This window comes from Macaca mulatta, chromosome 1, assembly GCF_049350105.2.
Source record: "Macaca mulatta isolate MMU2019108-1 chromosome 1, T2T-MMU8v2.0, whole genome shotgun sequence".
NCBI classification, from domain to species: domain Eukaryota; kingdom Metazoa; phylum Chordata; class Mammalia; order Primates; family Cercopithecidae; genus Macaca; species Macaca mulatta.
Genome location: NC_133406.1, coordinates 121,190,984 through 121,212,324, shown reverse-complemented (window position 1 = coordinate 121,212,324; position 21,341 = coordinate 121,190,984). Strand labels below are relative to the sequence as shown.

General features: G+C 38.5%; 1 protein-coding gene across 7 annotated transcripts in view; it reads right to left on the bottom strand.

Moving 5' to 3' along the window:
• The window catches only part of WARS2 (tryptophanyl tRNA synthetase 2, mitochondrial), a 112,946-nt gene that overhangs the window by 77,137 nt on the left and 14,468 nt on the right, over positions 1 to 21,341 (bottom strand). The window lies entirely within an intron of this gene.

Below are 21,341 nucleotides of genomic sequence, written 5' to 3'. Positions count from 1 at the left end.
GTAATATTCCTTCTTTCATTTATGATATAGGTAATTTGTGTCATCTCTCTTTATTTCTTAGCCTGGCTAAGGGTTGGTGATTTTATTATTATTTTTGGGGGAGGCATGTTATTGATTTTATTGAACTTTCCAAAGAACTAGTTTTTGGTTTTGTAGGTTTTTCCTATTGATTTCCCATTTTCAATTTCATTGATTTCTGCTCCAATTTATTTTTCATTTTCATTTGCTTATTTTCAACTTAATGTGCTTTTATTTTGCTAGTGAAAGTTTTAATAACTGATTTTAGATCTTTTTCTTTTCAAATATATTCATTTAATGCTCTAATTTTCCCTCTAAGCACTGATTTCACTGCATCCCACAAATTTCAATAAGTTGTACCTTCAATTTCATGGAATTCAAAATATTTTAGAATTTCTCTTGAAATTTTATATTTGACCACCGTGTTATTATATGTTTGTTGTTTAATCGTCAAGTATTTGAGGATTTTCCAGCTATCTTTCTGTTACTGACTACTAGTTTAATTCCATATGGTCTAAGGTCAGACACTGTAAGATTTCTATTCGCTGACACTTGTTAAGATCTGTTTTACGGTTCAGAATGTGGTCTATCTTGGTGAATATTCCATGTAAGCTTAAGAAGATGTGCAATCTACTATTGTTAGATACAAATCATCTATATATGTCAATTGTATTCCGTTGATTTATGGAGTGTTGAGTTCTACTACGGCCTTACTAATTTTCTGCCTGCTAGATCTGTCCATTTCTCCAACTGTAAGAGTGCATCATCTATTTCTCTTTGGAGTTCTATCAGTTTTTGCTCGTGCATTTTTACACTTTGTTGTTAGGCACATACATACACATTAAGGATTACCATGTATTTTTAGAGAACTGACCTATTTATCATTATGTAATGTTTCTCTTTATCCTTGATAACTTTCCTTGACCTTCAGTCTGTTCTGTCTGAAATTAACACAGTTGATCCCCCTTTAGCTAGTTTCTTTCATTTAGTTTTATCACGGTATATCTCCATCTTTTTACTTTAAATCTGTATGTGTCTTTATATTTAAAGTGGATTTCTTATAGACAACATAAGTTGATTCTTGTTGGTTTTTTTAATCCACTTCAACAATCTCTGTCTTTTAATTGGTATATTTAGACCAATGACATTTAAAATTATTATTGATATAGGTGGATTAATATCTACCATATTTGCTACTGTTTTCTACTTGCGGCCTTATTGTTCTTATTTTTGTCTTCCATACTTCTTATTTTTGTCTTCCATACTTTTCTGCCTATGTAGTTTTTAATTGGACATTTTATATGATTCAATTCTCTTTCCTTTTTTAGCATATCTATTATGCTTTTTTTACTTTTCTATGTGATTGCCCTAGACTTTGCACTATAAATTTACAACTAATCCAAGTGACTTTGAAATAACACCTACTGCTTCACAGGGGGTACGAATACCTAGTAATAACAAAATATTCCTAATTCCTTCCTCCCATCCCTTGTATCATTGGTGTCATTCATTTCCCTTATATATAAGCATAAATAAGTATATACATATGCATATGTAATCAAATAGATTGTTGCTATTATTATTTTGAACAAATTATTATCTATTAGCTAAATTAGGAATAAGAAAGATTAAAGTTTCCATTTTACTTTCACTTATTCTTTCTCTGATGCTTTTTCTTTCTTTATGTAGCTCCAAGTTTCTGACCTATATCAATTTCCTTTTCTCTGAAGAACTTCTTTTAATATTTCTTGCAAGGCAGGTGTCCTGTAACAAAATCTCTCAATCTTTATTTGTCTAAGAAAGTATTTATTTCTTCTTCACTTTTAAATAATAATTTCACACGGTACAGAATTCCAGATTGATTTTTTTTTTCCTCTTAACACTAAATATTTCACTCCATTCTCTTTTTGCTTGCATGGATTCTGAAGAGAAGTCAATTGTAATTCTTATCTTTGTTCCTCTATAGGTGTTTATTCCCTCTGGTTTTTTTCAGGATTTTTTTTAAATATTTGATTTTCTGCATTTTGAATATGATACGCCTAGGTATAGTTTTGGGGGGTTTGTTTATTTGTTTGCTTTTCCACTTATCTTTCTTGGTGGTCTCTGAGTTTCCTGGATCTGTGTTTGCTGTCTAACATTAATATGGAGAAAATTCTCAATCATTTTTGCTTCAAATATTGATTCTGTTCCTTTCTCTTTTTCTTCTCCATCAAGTATTTTCATTACATGTATTTATAACTTTTATAGTTGTCCTATAGTTCTTGGATATTCTTTTCTTGTTTATCTTTTTTTTTTTTTCTCATTGATTTTCAGTTTTGGAAGTTTCTATTGTCTCAAGCACAGAGGTCCTTTCAATGACTATGTCCACCCTACTAATGAACCTATCAAAGGCATTCTTCACTTCTAATACAGTGTTTTTGATCTCTAGCATTTTAAAACTTCTTTCTTAGAATTCCCATCTCCCTGCTTAAATTACCTATCTGTTCTTTCATGTTGTCTACTTTTTCCATTAAAGTCCTTAACATATTAATCATAGTCAAAAAAAATTCCTGGTCTAATAATTCTCATATACCTGACATATCTGACTCTAGTTCTGAGGTTGTTTATTCTCTTCAAATTGTGTTTTTTACCCATTAGTATGTCTTGTAATTTTTTGTTCAAAGGTGGACATAATCTACTAGGTAAAAGGAACTTCAGTAAACAGGCTTTCAATAGTGTAGTGGCAAGTCGTAGGGGGCGATGAAGTGTTGTATAGTCTTATGATTAGGTCTCAGTGATTTGGTGAACCTGTGACCCTGAACTGTGAAACTCACAAGTGTTTTCAGCTTATTTTTTCATCTCTCTCCCCCTCTTAGGTGAGACAGGATGGCTAGAGGAGGCTGAAGTTAGGAATTTGCCTTCTTCTAGGTAAGTTCGACTATGACACTCTATGCTTCTGCTATTTCTTCAACTGTAGTAAGACAATAATATAATTTTAAGGATCTCTCTTGCTTCAACTCTCCTGCTTGCTAATCTCTGTAATTCTTTCAGCAGACCTGAAGCTCTTTTCATTTACAATAAGTAATAAAAGGCTTAACATGCTAAATACTTGCTTGAGGTAAAAATAAGTAAACCTGTCTATTCTAAATTATATCTAATAAGAAACAACAATAGTAAATATACGCAGTACTGAGCACTCTCCTACACTATGCCCTTTTCTTTATATACCTTACTTAGCTATCAACACAAACCTATAACATAGGCACTATTAATATTCGTATTTTACAGATAAGGTGACTAAGGCACAGAAGGGTTTAAGTAACTCAGGTAGGAGATGGTGGGGCCAGGAAGTCTGGCTCTAGTAATGACTTATCACAGTCTTTCCTCTTTTATTTTTAAACCAGGGAGGGGATCTGAGAGCAGGTAAACACTAAAGGAAAAACAAGTCACCAACCTATAGAAAGGGACAGGCTAGTCTGAAAGTGGCCAAATGAAAGCTATGAGTATGTGTACAATGCTTAGCAGGGATAATATTGCTAAGAATTAACACTGCTTTGCTTGATTTATAGTTTGGAGGAGACTTTGTTTGTTTTCAATACCAGGATCTAAAAGAAGAAAAGAAGAACAAGAAAGTTATTGAGTAAAGTTCATAAATGATGAGAAGATAGGAGTACTGACAGTATCAGTTTGGAGCAGAATATAACAACTTTGGACCTTCCAGATAACCTGAACAAGGTACACGACACCCCTTTTAGTAACCCAGCCACAACTTAGCAAGGTTTCTTCAGCTTCCTGGGTCAGGTTAGGAGATTTAGTTGTCCTAGTAATCAGAGTACAGTTGAGGACCATTCCTGTCCACAAGAAAAGTAATTTTCACGGTTAGGATTTGGCAACTCTTCTTGCCATCTCATTCCTGTGTAAGAGACAAAATGGCAATTCCCTACAATTGTGCTTACTGCAGAAGCTATAAATGAATTCCTAAGTACAACCTGCAGAGAACTAAACCAAAGCCTGTTTTATCACAGCTTAGATGGCTTCCAGCTACCTTAAAATGTAGCCATATGCTCCCTGATATTATAAGTCCTATTATGCAAGCCTCCTCCCCAATCTCAGAGGAGACTAGAAGACATGCCACTGCTGTTGCTTCCCATCCACATTTTAAAATAACAGAAAAAAAAAATCAGCTTCAATTGGCTCCAGTTGGTGTGAATAATGAGATGTGGTTGTCAGATTTCTGGAAAGCTGCCAGTATGGTCATTAACTAGCCAGATACTAGGCCCACTTACAAACAGGATAATTAATACAATTTTAAATAATGTCAATATTAATGAGATTTTAAATTTGGGACTTGGGGATGGGATGAAACAATCTATGAATCAGAATCCTTCTTGCAGTATGTGCTGTCTGTAAGAAAGGGGATATACTAGGATAAGGGAGATGGAGCTTCCTCAGTTGTGGCAATGAAGCTTTTCCCAATTAAAATATGGTCTTTTTTTGAAGTCTATGATGGAAGTATCCTAGTTTTGACAAGTTGGCAGTAACCCTTGTGATCTATTTTACTGGGATATATATTGTCACTGAAAAAATAAAACATATTACAAAACTGGAGAGCAGACCCTGCCTGTGATCATTAGACAGACCGGACCAAGTGCCTCAAGCCTTTGATGCCCTGACATGTTATTTTCTGGATAGTGTCCAGCAACCCAATGCAGCATAGCTTTTTCTCTACTGTATCCAGATGGCAAATGGAAGGGATCAAATTCAACAGTTTCAGGACTAACCTTAATGGATGTGAAGGCTGGCTCCCCTATGAGCTTTTCAGGGATATACAATACAAAAAGGCCTTTGAACAAAGACACAAATAATTAGTTTTCTCTCTCTTTCTTTCTCTCTTCAAAACTAAACCATGAATGTGGTAATCTGGTTCAAATCGATCTTCTGGTTGAAAAGGACAGCCAAATATCTGATGAGTTCTAATCACTGACACCCATGACACTTTCTGTGAAGTTCAGATGGGTGTTACTGTTTATATCCTGAAAAGCTTTTTTCTCTCCCTTCAGGCAAATATTTTTACTCTTTCAGGATTTCCCTCAAAACATTAACCAAATTGTGTGTGTGTGTGTGTGTGTGTGTGTGTGTTCCCAAATGTTTAGGCAGCACTGTCTTACAGAAAGATTCTCACACCCTCTCTAAAGGCGGATTTCAGAATTGGCTAGCATAAGCATTACACGTTTGTGCTACTGTGTACACTAGACCTTCACTCTAAGTACATTTGTACAGTAAGAAATATTATATAAAGTCTGCCTCACTCTCCCAGACGTTACTTATTGAAGATTTGACTTTCTGTCATACTAGAAATACCTAGTTATTCACATAAAAGTCCTATGGTATACAGCATCAGACCAGCTTTGTAGTTAGGAAGTGGAGTAAGTAAAGTTAGTAAGTGGAGGAGGCAACAATGAGGAGGAGAGCTCAGCATTTGAAAGAAATAAATACGTTTACTTTCTGGGTTCTTCCATAAAACAAAGATAGGTCAACTTAAAGTAGGAGTTGTTAGGGAGAAAAGAAGAATGGCAGGTAAGAGACAGGACTAACGTGCAGCTCCCACTTAGAAAGAACAGAACAGTGTCTGGGGACTCACACGGTGAACTTTGGCTCCAAGAACCATCGCAGGAATATACCAGGAAAACTGAAAAAATTCACAGACCCTTTGAAAGAAGTGGCTTCCTGCTGCACGTGCCACAAGACAGCCGAAAAACTGTGAGGTCCCAAAGTGTGAAAGGGGAAAAAGTCAGCCTCTGAACACACATCCTCACTGGGGAACCTAAAAATCCAGATCACAGGAGGATTTAACCATACTTAGAGCTAAAATGAATTTAGGGAGCCAAGTGAAATATAAAAGTAGAAGTAGCAGAAAGAGCCCTGTAGGCATTCCCAGTCCTCAGCTCAGGCCCCAGGGAAGCCATTCCTGGCCTTATCTCACAGAGGTCCTTGGAGAAGGAAAGGCAGCCAGTGGAACTGGGGAGAGGCCACAGGGTAAAGGAAGCTCCTAGCTGAACTCTGTAATAATTTCAACTGAGCAAAACTTCCCTGAGCAGAATCCAGGGCAGGGGAGAGGAGTGAACAGGAAGTGCAGATATAAACGCAGAAGTCACAGCCAAAGGTTCCGGCAGGCAGGGAGGTAAGGACTGAGAGCCCTGCTTGCTTTCTCAGCTGGAAGGCTTTTAGGCCAAGGCAAGATCTCAGTTCTGCTCTCCTGCGGCCTGGATATAAACTCAGTGCAGTTAGGGAGGCATGGTGAAGGTGAGAATGGCCTTGCTGCCTACATGGGAGTGGGGTGAGGCATGTCACTGCCAGCTTTCCCCCACTTCCCGGGTGACCTGTATGATGCAGCAGAGGCAGCCATAATCCCCCTGGGAACACAACTTTACAGGCCTGAGAACCACCCCCACGATCCCCCATAGTGGCTGCAGCAAGCCCCACCCAAGGAGAGTCTGAGTTCAGACTTGCCTAACCCTGCACCCACCTGATGGTTTGTCTCCACTGGCCCTGTTAGCCAAAGACAAAAGACATAATCTCTTGGGAGCTCCATGGCCCCACCCATCACCTGAGAAACCGGAGTACTCATCCTGGCCAATGTAGGGCAAGATTATATCCCCCTTCTACTACTGCAGCTGGCACTCTCTTGAAAGTGCCACCTCTGGCTAGAGGCCAACCAACTCAACTAATAGCAGAACAACCCTGCTCCAAAGAAAGAGAAAACAACAGCTAATTCTACCATGTGCAACACCCTGGCTAACCAGAGGTCCTAAGTCTGTCCACGTGACAACTTCACTGTGAGCATAACCAGTATTCAAGAAAACTGGTGCACTAAACGAAACTACAACCGAGGACTTCCAAAGAGTCCACTTCACTCCCCTGCCACCTCTACCAGAGCAGGTGGTGGTATCCACAGCTGGGAGAACTGAAGATGGGTCACATCACAGCACTCTTTACAGCACTAGCCTGGATCCTGGTAGCCCCACTGGGTGGCTAGACCCGGAAAGCAATAACAATAACTGCAGTCTGGCTCTCAGGAAGCCCTATCCCTAGAGAAACGGGGAGAGCATCACATCAATGGATCACCCTGTGGGACCAAAGAACCTGAAGAGCAGCCCTTCAGTTCCATATCTTTCCAATGAAACAGTCTACCCAAATGAGAAGGAACCAAAAAAAAATTCTAGTAATGTGATAAAACAAGGTTCTATAACACCCATAAATGGCTCCAAACCAAGTAGAAATCTCTGAATTGCCAGACAAAAAATTCAGAAGGTTGATTATTAAGCTAAGCAAAGAGGCACCAGAAAAAGGTGAAAACCAATTTAAATACATTTAAAAAAAATACAGGATATGGATGAAAAAGTTCCCAGATAAATAGATATGGTAAGGAAAAGAGTACCACAACTTCTGGAAATAAAAGACACATTTAGAGAAATGCAAAACACACTGATAAGTATCAACAATAGGATCGAACAAGCAGAAGAAAAAACTTCAGAGCTCAAAGACAAAGCTTTTGAAGTAACGCAATCCAACACAGACAAAGAAAAAAGAATTTTAAAAATGAACAAAGTCTCTAAGAAATGTGGGATTATGTTAAATGACCAAACCTAAGAGTAATTGGTATTCCTGAGGAAGAGGAGCAATCTAAAAGTATGCAAACGTATTTGAGGGAATAATCGAGTAAAACTTCCCTGGTCTTGCTAGATATCTAGATATCAATATCTAAGAAACTCAAAGAACATCTGGGAAATTCATCACAAAAACATAATCACCTAGGCACATAGTCATCAGTTTATCTAAAGTCAAGACGAAGGAAAACATCTTAAGAGCTGTGAAGCAAAAGCATCAAGTAACTTATAAAGGAAAACCTATCAGATTAACAGCAGATTTCTCAGCAGAAATGCTGCAAGCCAGAAGGGATTGGGGTCCTATTTTTAGCCACCTTAAACAAAATATTATCAGCCAAGAATTTTGTATTCAGCAAAACTAAGTCTCATAAATGAAAGAGAGATAAAGCCGTTTTCAGACAAACAACTGCTGAGAGAGTTCACCACTACCAAGCCAGCACTACAAGAACTGCTAAAAGGAGTCGTAAATCTGGAAACAAAACCTCAAAATACACCAAAATAGAACTTCCTTAAAGCATAAATATCACACGATCTATAAAAAAGTAACACAATTTAAAAAACCCAAGGTATTCAGGCAACAACTAGCAGTGATGAATAAAACAGTATCTCACATCTCAATGCTAATGTTGAATGTAAACGGCCTAAATGTTCCACTTAAAAGATACAGAATGGGAGGATGTATAAGAATTCACCATCCAAGTATCTAGTGTCTTCAAGAGACTCACCTAACACGTAAAGACTCACATAAACTTAAGGTAAAGGAGTGGAAAAAAAGATGTTCCATACAAATGGACACCAAAAGCGAGCAGGGGTAGCTATTATATCAGACAAAACAGACCTTAAAGTAACAACAGTTAAAAAAGACAAACAGAGACATTATATAATAAAAGGATTAGTCCAACAGGAAAATATCACAATCCTAAATATATATGCACCTAACACTGGAGCTCCCAAATTCATAAAACAATTATTACTACACCTAAGAAATGAGATAGACACAATAATAGTGGGGAACTTCAATACTCCACTGACAGCACTAGACAGGTCAAGACAAAGTCAACAATGAAAAAATGGACTTAAACTACACTCTAGAACAAACTGACTTAACAGATATTTATAGAACATTCTACCCAACAATTGCAGAATATACATTTTTTTCATCAGCACATGGAACATTCTCCAAGATAGACCATATGATAGAACACAAAACACATCTCAATAAATTTAAGAGAACTGAAATTATATCAAGTACTCTCTCAGACCACAGTGGAATAATACTGGAAATTAACTCCAAAAGGAACCCTCAAAACTATGCAAATACATGCAAATCAAATAATCTGTTACTGAATGATCCTTGGGTCAACAATGAAATCAAGATGGAATTTAAACAATTATTTGAATTGAATGATAATAGTGGTACAACCAATCAAAACCTCTGGAATATAGCAAAAGTAGTGCTAAGATGAAAGTTCACAGTATTAAATGCCTACATCAAAAAGTCTGAAAGAACACAAATAGAAAATCTAAGGTCACATTTCAAGAAACTAGAGAAACAAGAACAAACCAAATCCAAACCCAGCAGAAGAAAAATAACAAAGATTAGAGCAGAACTAAATGAAATTGAAACAAACGAAAATACAAATGATAAATGAAACAAAAAGCTGGTTCTTTGAAAAGATAAACAAAATCAATACACCATTAGTGAGATTAATCAAGAAGAGAGAAGATCCAAATAAGGTCAATTAGAAATGAAATGAGAGATATTACAACTGACACCACAGAAATACAAAAGACAATTCAAGACCACTATGAACACCTTTATGTGCATAAACTACAAACCCTAGTATATAAACTATATAAACTATAAATTCCTGGAAATATACAAACCTCCTAGATTAAACCGGAAAGAAACAAAAACTCTTAAAAAAAAAAAAAGTAATGAGATTGAAACAGTAATAAAAAAAAGTAGTCAACAAAAAAAGGTGCAGGACCAGATGGATTCACAGCTGAATTCTATCAGACATTCAAAGATGAATTAGTACCAATCCTACTGAAACTACTGAAAAATATAAAGATGGAATCCTCCCTAAATCATTCTATGAAGCCATCATTACCTTAATACCAAAACCAGGAAATGACATAACAAGAAAAAGAAAACTACAGACCAATATCTCTGATGAAAACAGATGCAAAAATCTTCTGTAGCTAAATGAATACAACACAATATCAAAAAGATAATTGACCATGATCAAGTGGGTTTCATACCAGGGACGCGGGGTTGGTTTAACATACACAAGTAAATAAATGTAATGATATATCACATAAACAGAAATAAAAACAAAAATCATATGATCATCTTAACAGATGCAGAAAAAGCATTTGACAAAATCTAACATTCCTTTATGATTAAAACCCTTAGGAAAATTGGCATAGAAGGGATATATCTTACAGTAATAAAAGAGATCTATGACAAACCCACAGGCAACATTATACTAAATGGGGAAAGGTTGAAAGCATTTCCCCTGAGAACTGGAATAAGACAAGGATACCCACATTCACCAATTCTATTCAATATGGTACTGGAAGACCTGGCCAGAGTAATCAGACAAGAGAAAGAAATAAAGGGCATCCAAATTGGTAATGAGGAAGTCAAACTGTTGCTCTTTGGCAATGAAATGATTGCATACCTAGATAACCCAAAGACTCATCCAAGAAGAATACAGGAGGGCAGAGCAAGATGGCCGAATAGGAACAGCTCCAGTCTCCAGCTCCCAGCACGAGCGACACAGAAGACGGGTGATTTCTGCATTTTCAACTGAGGTACCAGGTTCATCTCACCGGGGAGTGCCGGACAATCAGCGCTGGTCAGCTGCTGCAGCCTGACCAGCGAGAGCTGAAGCAGGGCGAGGCATCACCTCACCTGGAAAGTGCAAGGGGGAAGGGAATCCCTTTTCCTAGCCAGGGGAACTGAGACACACAACACCTGGAAAATCGGGTAATTCCCACCCCAATACTGCGCTTTACCAAGGGTCTTAGCAAATGGCACACCAGGAGACTATATCCCACACCTGGCCGGGAGGGTCACACACCCATGGAGCCTCCCTCATTGTTAGCACAGCAGTCTGCGATCTAACTGCAAGGCAGCAGCGAGGCTGAGGGAGGAGCGCCCGCCATTGCTGAGGCTTAAGTAGGTAAACAAACCCGCCAGGAAGCTCGAATAGGGTGGAGCCCACCACAGCTCAAGGAGGCCTGCCTGCCTCTGTAGACACCTCCTCTGGAGACAGGGCATAGCTAAACAAAAAGCAGCAGAAACCTCAGCAGAGGTAAATGTCCCTGTCTAGCAACTTTGATGAGAGCAGTGGATCTCGCAGCACGGAAGTTGAGATCTGAGAATGGAAAGACTGCCTACTCAAGTGGGTCCCTGACCCCTGAGTAGCCTAACAGGGAGACATCCCCCACTAGGTGCAGACCAACACCTCACACCTCACAGGGCTGCATACACCCCTGAGACGAAGCTTCCAGAGCAAGAATCAGATGGCAACACTCGCTGTGCAGCAATATTCTATCTTCGGCAGCCTCCGCTGCTGATACCCAGGCAAACAGCATCTGGAGTGGACCTCAAGCAATCTCCAACAGACCTACAGCTGAGGGTCCTGACTGTCAGAAGGAAAACTAACAAACAGGAAGGACACCCACACCAAAACCCCATCAGTACGTCACCATAATCAAAGACTAAAGGCAGATAAAACCACAAACATGGGGAAAAAGCAGGGCAGAAAACCTGGAAATTCAAAAAATAAGAGCGCATCTCCCCATCCAAAGGAACGCAGCTCATCACCAGCAACGGATCAAAGCTGGACGGAGAATGACTTTGACGAGTTGAGAGAAGAAGACTTCAGTCCATCAAACTTCTCAGAGCTAAAGGAGGAATTACATTCCCAGTGCAAAGAAACTAAAAATCATGAAAAAAGAATGGAAGAATGGAAAACTAGACTAATCAATGCAGAGAAGGCCATAAACGAACTGACAGAGATAAAAACTATGACACGAGAAATACGTGACAAATGCACAAGCTTCAGTAACGGACTCGATCAACTGGAAGAAAGAGTATCAGCAATTGAGGATCAAATGAATGAAACGAAGCGAGAAGAGAAGTCTAAAGAAAAAAGAGGAAAAAGAAATGAACAAAGCCTTTAAGAAGTATGGGATTATGTGAAAAGACCAAATCTACGTCTGACTGGGGTGCCTGAAAGTGAGGGGGAAAATGGAACCAAGTTGGAAAACACTCTTCAGGATATCATCCAGGAGAATTTCCCCAACCTAGTAAGGCAGGCCAACATTCAAATTCAGGAAATACAGAGAACACCACAAAGATACTCCTCGAGAAGAGCAACTCCAAGATACATAATTCTCAGATTCACCAAAGTTGAAATGAACGAAAAACTGTTAAGGGCAGCCAGAGAGAAAGGTCGGGTTACCCACAAAGGGAAGCCCACCAGACTAACACCAGATCTCTCGGCAGAAACTCTCCAAGCCAGTAGAGAGTGGGGGTCAATATTCAACATTCTGAAAGAAAAGAATTTTCAACTCAGAATTTCATATCCACCCAAATTAAGTTTCATAAGTGAAAGAGAAATAAAATCCTTTACAGACAAGCAAATGCTTAGAGATTTTGTCACCACCAGGTCTGCCCTACAAGAGATCCTGAAGGAAGCACTAAACATGGGAAGGAACAATGGGTACCAGCCATTGCAAAAACATGCCAGAATGTAAAGACCATCGAGACTAGGAAGAAACTGCATCAACTAACGAGCAAAATAACAAGCTAATATCATAATGACAGGATCAAGTTCACACATGACAATATTAACCTTAAATGTAAATGGACTAAATGCTCCAATTAAAAGACACAGACTGGCAAATTGGATAAAGAGTCAAGACCCATCAGTTTGCTCTATTCAGGAGACCCATCTCACATGCAGAGACACACATTGGCTCAACATAAAGGGATGCAGGAAGATCTACCAAGCAAATGGAGAACAAAAAAAAGCAGGGGTTGCAATCCTAGTCTCTGATAAAACAGATTTTAAACCATCAAAGATCAAAAGAGACAAAGAAGGCCATTACATAATGGTAAAGAGATCAATTCAACAGGAAGAGCTAACTATCCTAAATATATATGCACCCAATACAGGAGCACCCAGATTCATAAAGCAAGTCCTTAGAGACTTAAAAGAGACTTAGACTCCCATACAATAATAATGGGAGACTTCAACACCCCACTGTCAACATTAGACAGATCAACGAGACAGAAAGTTAACAAGGATATCCAGGAATTGAACCCAACTCTGCACCAAGTGGACCTAATAGACATCTATAGAACTCTCCACCCCAAATCAACAGAATATACATTCTTCTCAGCACCACATCACACTTATTCCAATATTGACCACATAATTGGAGGTAAAGCCCTCCTCAGCAAATGTACAAGAACAGAAATTATAACAAACTGCCTCTCAGACCACAGTACAATCAAACGAGAACTCAGGACTAAAAAAACTCAATAAAAACCGCTCAACTACATGGAAACTGAACAACCTGCTCCTGAATGACTACTGGGTACATAACGAAATGAAGGCAGAAATAAAGATGTTCTCTGAATTCAATGAGAACAAAGATAAAACATACCAGAATCTCTGGGACACATTTAAGGCAGTGTGTAGAGGGAAATTTATGGCACTGAATGCCCACAAGAGAGAGAAGGAAAGATCTAAAATTGACACTCTAACATCACAATTAAAAGAACTAGGGAAGCAAGAGCAAACACATTCAAAAGCTAGCAGAAGGCAAGAAATAACTAAGATCAGAGCAGAACTGAAGGAGATACAGACACAAAAAACCCTCTAAAAAATCAATGAATCCAGGAGTTGGTTTTTTGAAAAGATCAACAAAATTGATAGACTGCTAGCAAGACTAACAAAGAAGAAAAGAGAGAAGAATCAAATAGATGCAATAAAAAATGATAAAGGGGATATCACCACCGACCCCACAGAAATACAAACTACCATCAGAGAATACTATAAACACCTCTACGCAAATAAACTAGAAAATCTAGAAGAAATGGATAATTTCCTGGACACTTACACTCTCCCAAGACTAAACCAGGAAGAAGTTGAATCCCTGAATAGACCAATAGCAACCTCTGAAATTGAGGCCATAATTAATAGCCTACCAACCAAAAAAAAGTCTAGGACCAGATGGATTCACAGCTGAATTCTACCAGAGGTACAAACAGGAGCTGGTACCATTCCTTCTGAAATTATTCCAATCAATAGAAAAAGAGGGAATCCTCCCTAACTCATTTTATGAGGCCAACATCATCCTGAATCCAAAGCCTGACAGAGACACAACAAAAAAAGAGAATTTTAGACCAATATCCCTGATGAACATCGATGCAAAAATCCTCAATAAAATACTGGCAAACCAGATCCAGCAGCACATCAAAAAGCTTATCCACCATGATCAAGTGGGCTTCATCCCTGGGATGCAAGGCTAGTTCAACATACACAAATCAATAAACATAATCCAGCAAACAAACAGAACCAAAGACAAAAGCCACATGATTATCTCAATAGATGTAGAAAAGGCCTTTGACAAAATTCAACAGCCTTTCATGCAAAAAACTCTCAATAAATTCGGTATTGATGGAACGTATCTCAAAATAATAAGAGCTATTTATGACAAACCCACAGCCAATAACACACTGAATGGGCAAAAACTGGAAGCATTCCCTTTGAAAACTGGCACAAGACAGGGATGCCCTCTCTCACCACTCCTATTCAACAGTGTTGGAAGTTCTGGCTAGGGCAATCAGGCAAGAGAAAGAAATCAAGGGTATTCAGTTAGGAAAAGAAGAAGTCAAATTGTCCCTGTTTGCAGATGACATGATTGTATATTTAGTAAACCCCATCCTCTCAGCCCAAAATCTCCTTAAGCTGATAAGCAACTTCAGCAAAGTCTCAGGATACAAAATTAACGTGCAAAAATCACAAACATTCTTATACACTAGTAATGGACAAACAGAGAGCCAAATCATGAATGAACTCCCATTCACAATTGCTTCAAAGAGAATAAAATATCTAGGAATCCAGCTTACAAGGGATGTAAAGGACCTCTTCAAGGAGAACTACAAACCACTGCTCAGTGAAATAAAAGAGGACACAAACAAATGGAAGAACATACCATGCTCATGGATAGAAAGAATCAATATCGTGAAAATGGCCATACTGCCCAAGGTAATTTATAGATTCAATGCCATCCCCATCAAGCTACCAATGAGTTTCTTCACAGAATTGGAAAAAACTGCTTTAAAGTTCATATGGAACCAAAAAAGAGCCCGCATCTCTAAGACAATCCTAAGTCAAAAGAACAAAGCTGGAGGCATCACGCTACCTGACTTCAAACTATCCTACAAGGCTACAGTAACCACAACAGCATGGTACTGGTACCAAAACAGAGATATAGACCAATGGAACACAACAGAGTCCTCAGAAATAATACCACACATCTACAGCCATCTGATCTTTGACAAACCTGAGAAAAACAAGAAATGGGGAAAGGATTCCCTATTTAATAAATGGTGCTGGGAAAATTGGCTAGCCATAAGTAGAAAGCTGAAACTGGATCCTTTCCTTACTCCTTATACGAAAATTAATTCAAGATGGATTAGAGACTTAAATGTTAGACCTAATACCATAAAAATCCTAGAGGAAAACCTAGGTAGTACCATTCAGGACATAGGCATGGGCAAAGACTTCATGTCTAAAACACCAAAAGCAACGGCAGCAAAAGCCAAAATTGACAAATGGGATCTCATTAAACTAAAGAGCTTCTGCACAGCAAAAGAAACTACCATCAGAGTGAACAGGCAACCTACAGAATGGGAGAAAATTTTTGCAATCTACTCATCTGACAAAGGGCTAATATCCAGAACCTACAAAGAACTCAAACAAATTTACAAGAAAAAAACAAACAACCCCATCAAAAAGTGGGCAAAGGATATGAACAGACATTTCTCAAAAGAAGACATGCATACAGCCAAGAGACACATGAAAAAATGCTCGTCATCACTGGCCATCAGAGGAATGCAAATGAAAACCACAATGAGATACCATTTCATACCAGTTAGCATGGCAATCATTAAAAAATCGGGAAACAACAGGTGCTGGAGAGGATGTGGAGAAATAGGAACACTTTTACACTGTTGGTGGGATTGTAAACTAGTTCAACCATTATGGAAAACAGTATGGCGATTCCTCAAGGATCTGGAACTAGATGTACCATATGACCCAGCCATCCCATTACTGGGTATATACCCAAAGGATTATAAATCATGCTGCTACAAAGACACATGCACACATATGTTCACTGCGGCATTATTCACAATAACAAAGACTTGGAATCAACCTAAATGTCCATCAGTGACAGACTGGATTAAGAAAATGTGGCACATATACACCATGGAATACTATGCAGCCATAAAAAAGGATGAGTTTGTGTCCTTTGTAGGGACATGGATGCAGTTGGAAACCATCATTCTCAGCAAACTATCGCAAGAACAGAAAACCAAACACCACATGTTCTCACTCGTAGGTGGGAACTGAACAATGAGATCACCTGGACTCGGGAAGGGGAACATCACACACCGGGGCCTACGACGGGGATGGGGGAGGCGGGAGGGATTGCACTGGGAGTTATACCTGATGTAAATGATGAGTTGATGGGTGCAGCACACCAACATGGCACAAGTATACATATGTAACAAACCTGCACGTTGTGCACATATACCCTAGAACTTAAAGTATAATAAAAAAAAAAAATTAAAAAAAAAGACTCATCTAAAAAGGTCCTAGATCTAATAAATGAATTCAGTAAAGTTTCAGATACAAAATCAACGTACATAAATCAGTAGCACTGCTATACACCAATAGCAATCAAGCTGAGAATCAAATCAAGAATTCAACCCCTTTTACAACAGCTGCAATAAAATAAAATAAAATTCTTAGGAATATACCTAACCCTAAGAGGTGAAAGATCTCTACAGGGAAAACGATGAAATACTGCTGAAGGAAATCAGAGATGACACAAACAAATGGAAACACATCCCATGTTCATGAATGGGTAGAATCAACATTGTAAAAATGACCATACTGCCAAAAGCGATCTATAAATTCAATGCAATTCTCATCAAAATACCACTAACACTCTTCACAGAACTAGAAAAAACAATCCTAAAATTCATATGTAACAAAAAAAGAGCCCACATAGCCAAAGCAAGACCAGGCAAAAAGAACAAATCTAGAGGCATCACATGACCCAATTTCAAACTACTACAAGCATAGTACTAGTATAAAAACAGGCACGTAGTACAATGGAATGGAATAGAGAACCCAGAAATAAAGCTAAATACTTACAGCCAACTGATCTTCGAGAAAGCAAACAAAAACATAAAGTGAGGAAAGGACACCCTATTCAACAAATGGTGCTGGAATAATTGGCAAGCCACATGTAGAATAATGAAACTGGATCCTCTACTCTCACCTTATACAAAAATCAACTCAAGATTGATCAAAGACTTAAATCTGAGACCTGAAACCTAAAAATTCTAGGAGATAACATCAGAAAAATTCTCCTAGATATTGGCCTAGGCAAAGAATTCATGAGCAAGTGCCCAAAAGCAAACGGAACAAAAACCAAGATAATTAAACTAAAAAGTGCCTACACAGCAAAAGCAATAATCCGTAGAGTAAACAGACAACTCACAGTATGGAAGAAAATCTTCAGAATCTATATACCTGACAAAGGACTAATATCCAGAATCTACAAAGAACTCAAGCAAATCAGCAAGAAAAAAGCAATCAATCCCATCAAAAAGTGGGCTAAGGACATGAATAGACAATTCTCAAAAGAAGATATACAAATGGCCATAAGCACATGGAAAAATGCTAAAATAAAAATTACTAATTATCAGGGAAATGCAAATCAAAACCACAATGTGATATCACCTTACTCCTGCAAGAATGGCCATAATTTAAAAATCAAAAAGTAATAGATGTTGGCGTGGATGTGGTGAGAAGGAACAGTTTTACACTGCTGGTGGGAATGTAAACTAGTACAACCACTATGGAAAACACTATGAAGGTTCCTTAAATAATTAAAAGCAGAACTACTATTTGATCCAGCAATCCCACTACTGGATATCTGCCCAGAGGAAAAGAAGTCATGTTTATGAAAAAGACATCTAGGCACACATGTTTACAGCAGCACAATTCACAATCGCAAAAATATGGAACCAGCTTAAATGCCCATCAACCAAGTGGGTAAAGAAAATGTGGTATATATACCATAGAATACTACTCAGCCATAAAAAGGAATTAAATAATGGCATTCACATCAACCTGGATGAAGTTGGAGACCACTCTTCTAAGTGAAGTAACTCATGAATGGGAAAATCAAACACAGTATGTTCTCACAAGTGGTAGCTAAACTATAAAGACACAATGGCATAAGAATGACAGAATGGACTCTGGGGATTTGGGGAAATGGATGCGAGGAGGGTGAGGGAGAAAAAAAAAGAATAGTAAGAGAAATTGAGAAGAAAAAATCAGCTGAGGATAGGAAAAAAAATTTAGGAGTTCTTAACTTGGGTTTATGAACTTGTGAAACTGTATGCAGTTTTGAGAATGCATATACACATTTTTCAAGATAGGAGGTCAACATTTTAATCAAAGTAAATAGTGACCCCACCCACCCCCCTCAAAAAGTATAAGAACTCTGAGGACAAGACTTAATACACTTATAGAAACAAAATGAGGCACATCAACATATCTAAAGAAAGAATATGTCCCCTTGAGGGGTGGAAGCTTTAAAAAAGAAGCTCTACTGGGAAAACTTTGGCCTTGGGTTTTAAAGAACTGCCCAAGTGAGTTGGCACTATGGCACAGGCCAGCAATATGTTGCTCAAGGAACAGGTGTGTCCCATACTGGAGATGGATCTTTGAATAATGATAGCTTGATTACCTTAGCCAATGACGTGCTTCAGTGAACTCCCTTTGCTCTGATTCCATACCCATCAAGCTATCTTACTTAATAATTTGGCTTCCCAGTTAAATCTGCCTGCAAGTACAGACTATGGTAATTATTGAAGAAAAGTAGTTGATACTCCTCATCATTCCATCTACATATAAGACATGTGTGTTTGGGGGGGAGGGTGTTTTTGACTGTGTGCAAGAGCATGCACTTGTGTGCATGCGCGCACACACACACACATTAATGTTAGTCTATAAAACATTTTCCTAACTTGGCTTCCAGCATGTTACCACTTCCTACTTATCTTATACTTATCTGGATAATAGATCTTGTCTGGTTCTCATCATCCCAGCCACTTAATGTTGGAATGTTCACAGGCTCAGTACTGGAACCACCCCTCCCTTCTCACCCTCCCCTCCCATCCTTCCCCTCCACTCCTCTCTTCTCTTTCTAAACCTACTGCACAGATAATCATACCCTATCTCAAGGCTTTCAGCACAGTCTATACAGAGGACTCTCAAATGTACATCTCCATCTATATCTCTCCCCTAAGCTTTGGTCTCACATGTGTAACTGCCTACCTGACATTTCCACTTAGATGTTCACTAAGCATCTAAACTCAATTTGCCTAAAACTTAACTCCTGATAATCCCTGATCTTCCCTCCCAAAATCTTGTTACTGTTACATTATTTTCTATCTCAGTAAATTGCAAATTCATTCTTTCAGTTGCTCTGGCCAGAAACTTTGGAATCATCATTGACTCTTTTGTTTCTTTCATCTTCCATCTAATTAGTCAGAAAATCTTATTTGCTCTAGCTTTAAAATAAATATCCATGGCCGGGTGTGGTGGCTCATGCCTGTAATCCCAATGCTTTGGGAGGCCAAGGTGGGCAGATCACTTGAACTCAGGATTTCGAGACCAGCCTGACCAACACAGTGAAACCTCGTCTCTACTAAAAATACAAAAATTAGTCAGGCATGGCGCTCTCCTGTAGTCCCAGCTACTTGGGAGGCGGAGGCAGGAGAATCGCTTGAACCCAGGAGGTGGAGTTTGCAGTGAGCCGAGATAGCGCCACTGCACTCCAGCCTGGGTGACAGAGTGAGGCTCTGTCTCAAAAAATGGAATGAAATGAAATGACATGAAATAAAATACAAAAATAAAATAAATATCCAGAACCTGATCACGTCTCATGAAACCATCTTCACCACTCACCCTAGTCGAAGCCAACATCACCTTTTGCTTGAATCCTGTAGCCTCTTACCTGGTCTCCTCGCTTCTACTCTTGTTCCTCTATATTCTATTTTTAACATGATAACCAGAGTGAGACTTTAAAACTTACATCATATCACGCTATTCTCCCACACAAAACCTTCCCATGACTTCCCAATTTAATGCCAGAAAAAGTCAAAGTCTTTACAATTTATTCTAAGGTTCTATACAACTGACCTCCCCACGTCCACCCTCCTATTAGCCATCTGACTTCGTATATTATTACTATAATGAACAGCATAATGCAAACCACCCCAAGGTTAAGGTCCTGGCTCTTCACCCTTGTTAGCTGTGTGCATTCTGTTGCTTGTGTGGCAAGTTACTTAACATCTGTTTCACAGATCCTCATCTGTACCGTCTTATAGGGTTGATATAACGATTAAATGAGTTAATACTTGTGAAGTATTTAGAAAAGTATCCAACACATAGTAAGTGCTATATAGTATTTGTTACAGAAAATGCTCACTCTCCTGCAGCCATACTGGCCTCTATGCTGGTCTTCAAACATGACAGTTTAGCCCCCACCTCGTGGCTTTTCCATTCTTCTTTCCTCTTCCTCGCATCCTCTTCCCTCAGATATCTACTTTGTACATGTTCTCACCACCTTCAGGTCTTCCATTAAAAGTCACCTTCTTGGAGGCCTCTGCTGACCACCCAATTTACAACTGTGGTACCCTTTGGCTACCCACCTCCTGATTCCTGCTTTGCTTTGTTTCATTCTCCATATCACTATTATCTAACATACTATATATCTTAATTACTTGTCTGTCTCTCCTACTGGAATTTAAGATTTCTGTTTTTCACTGGTCTATCTCCAATACCTACCACATAATATGTATTCACTAAATACTTGTTGAATCAATACTATAAAATACTCACAACTTCATTACTCTCATGAATTAGAGATGAGGACAGAATTCACCAGGTGACATATTCAAATAATCCTCCACTGAACAGGGTCTTCTAATCATTCAGAAGACAATGGGTCCAAAAAGTTTTACATGACTACATAAACGAGAGAAGAGTAGATATTTACACTTATTCAGCCTCTGTTGTTATCTTTCCACCTCTTGAATATTCTTCTAAACTGATTAAAGGATTAGGAAGCTGGCTGTCTCTCTGCCTCAAATTCTATTCTCCAAGAGAGTTCAATTGTCAGGTAGACTACCTATCCAATACACTAGCATTCAATACATTTGTTGCATCTCCTCAACCTCAATCCTTTATTCCCATGTTATACCCTGGGCCTTGCCATTACACAGAATTTTTCCATTTTTGAAATCATAAATGTCAATATTCTACTCAGTCTGCAACCTTC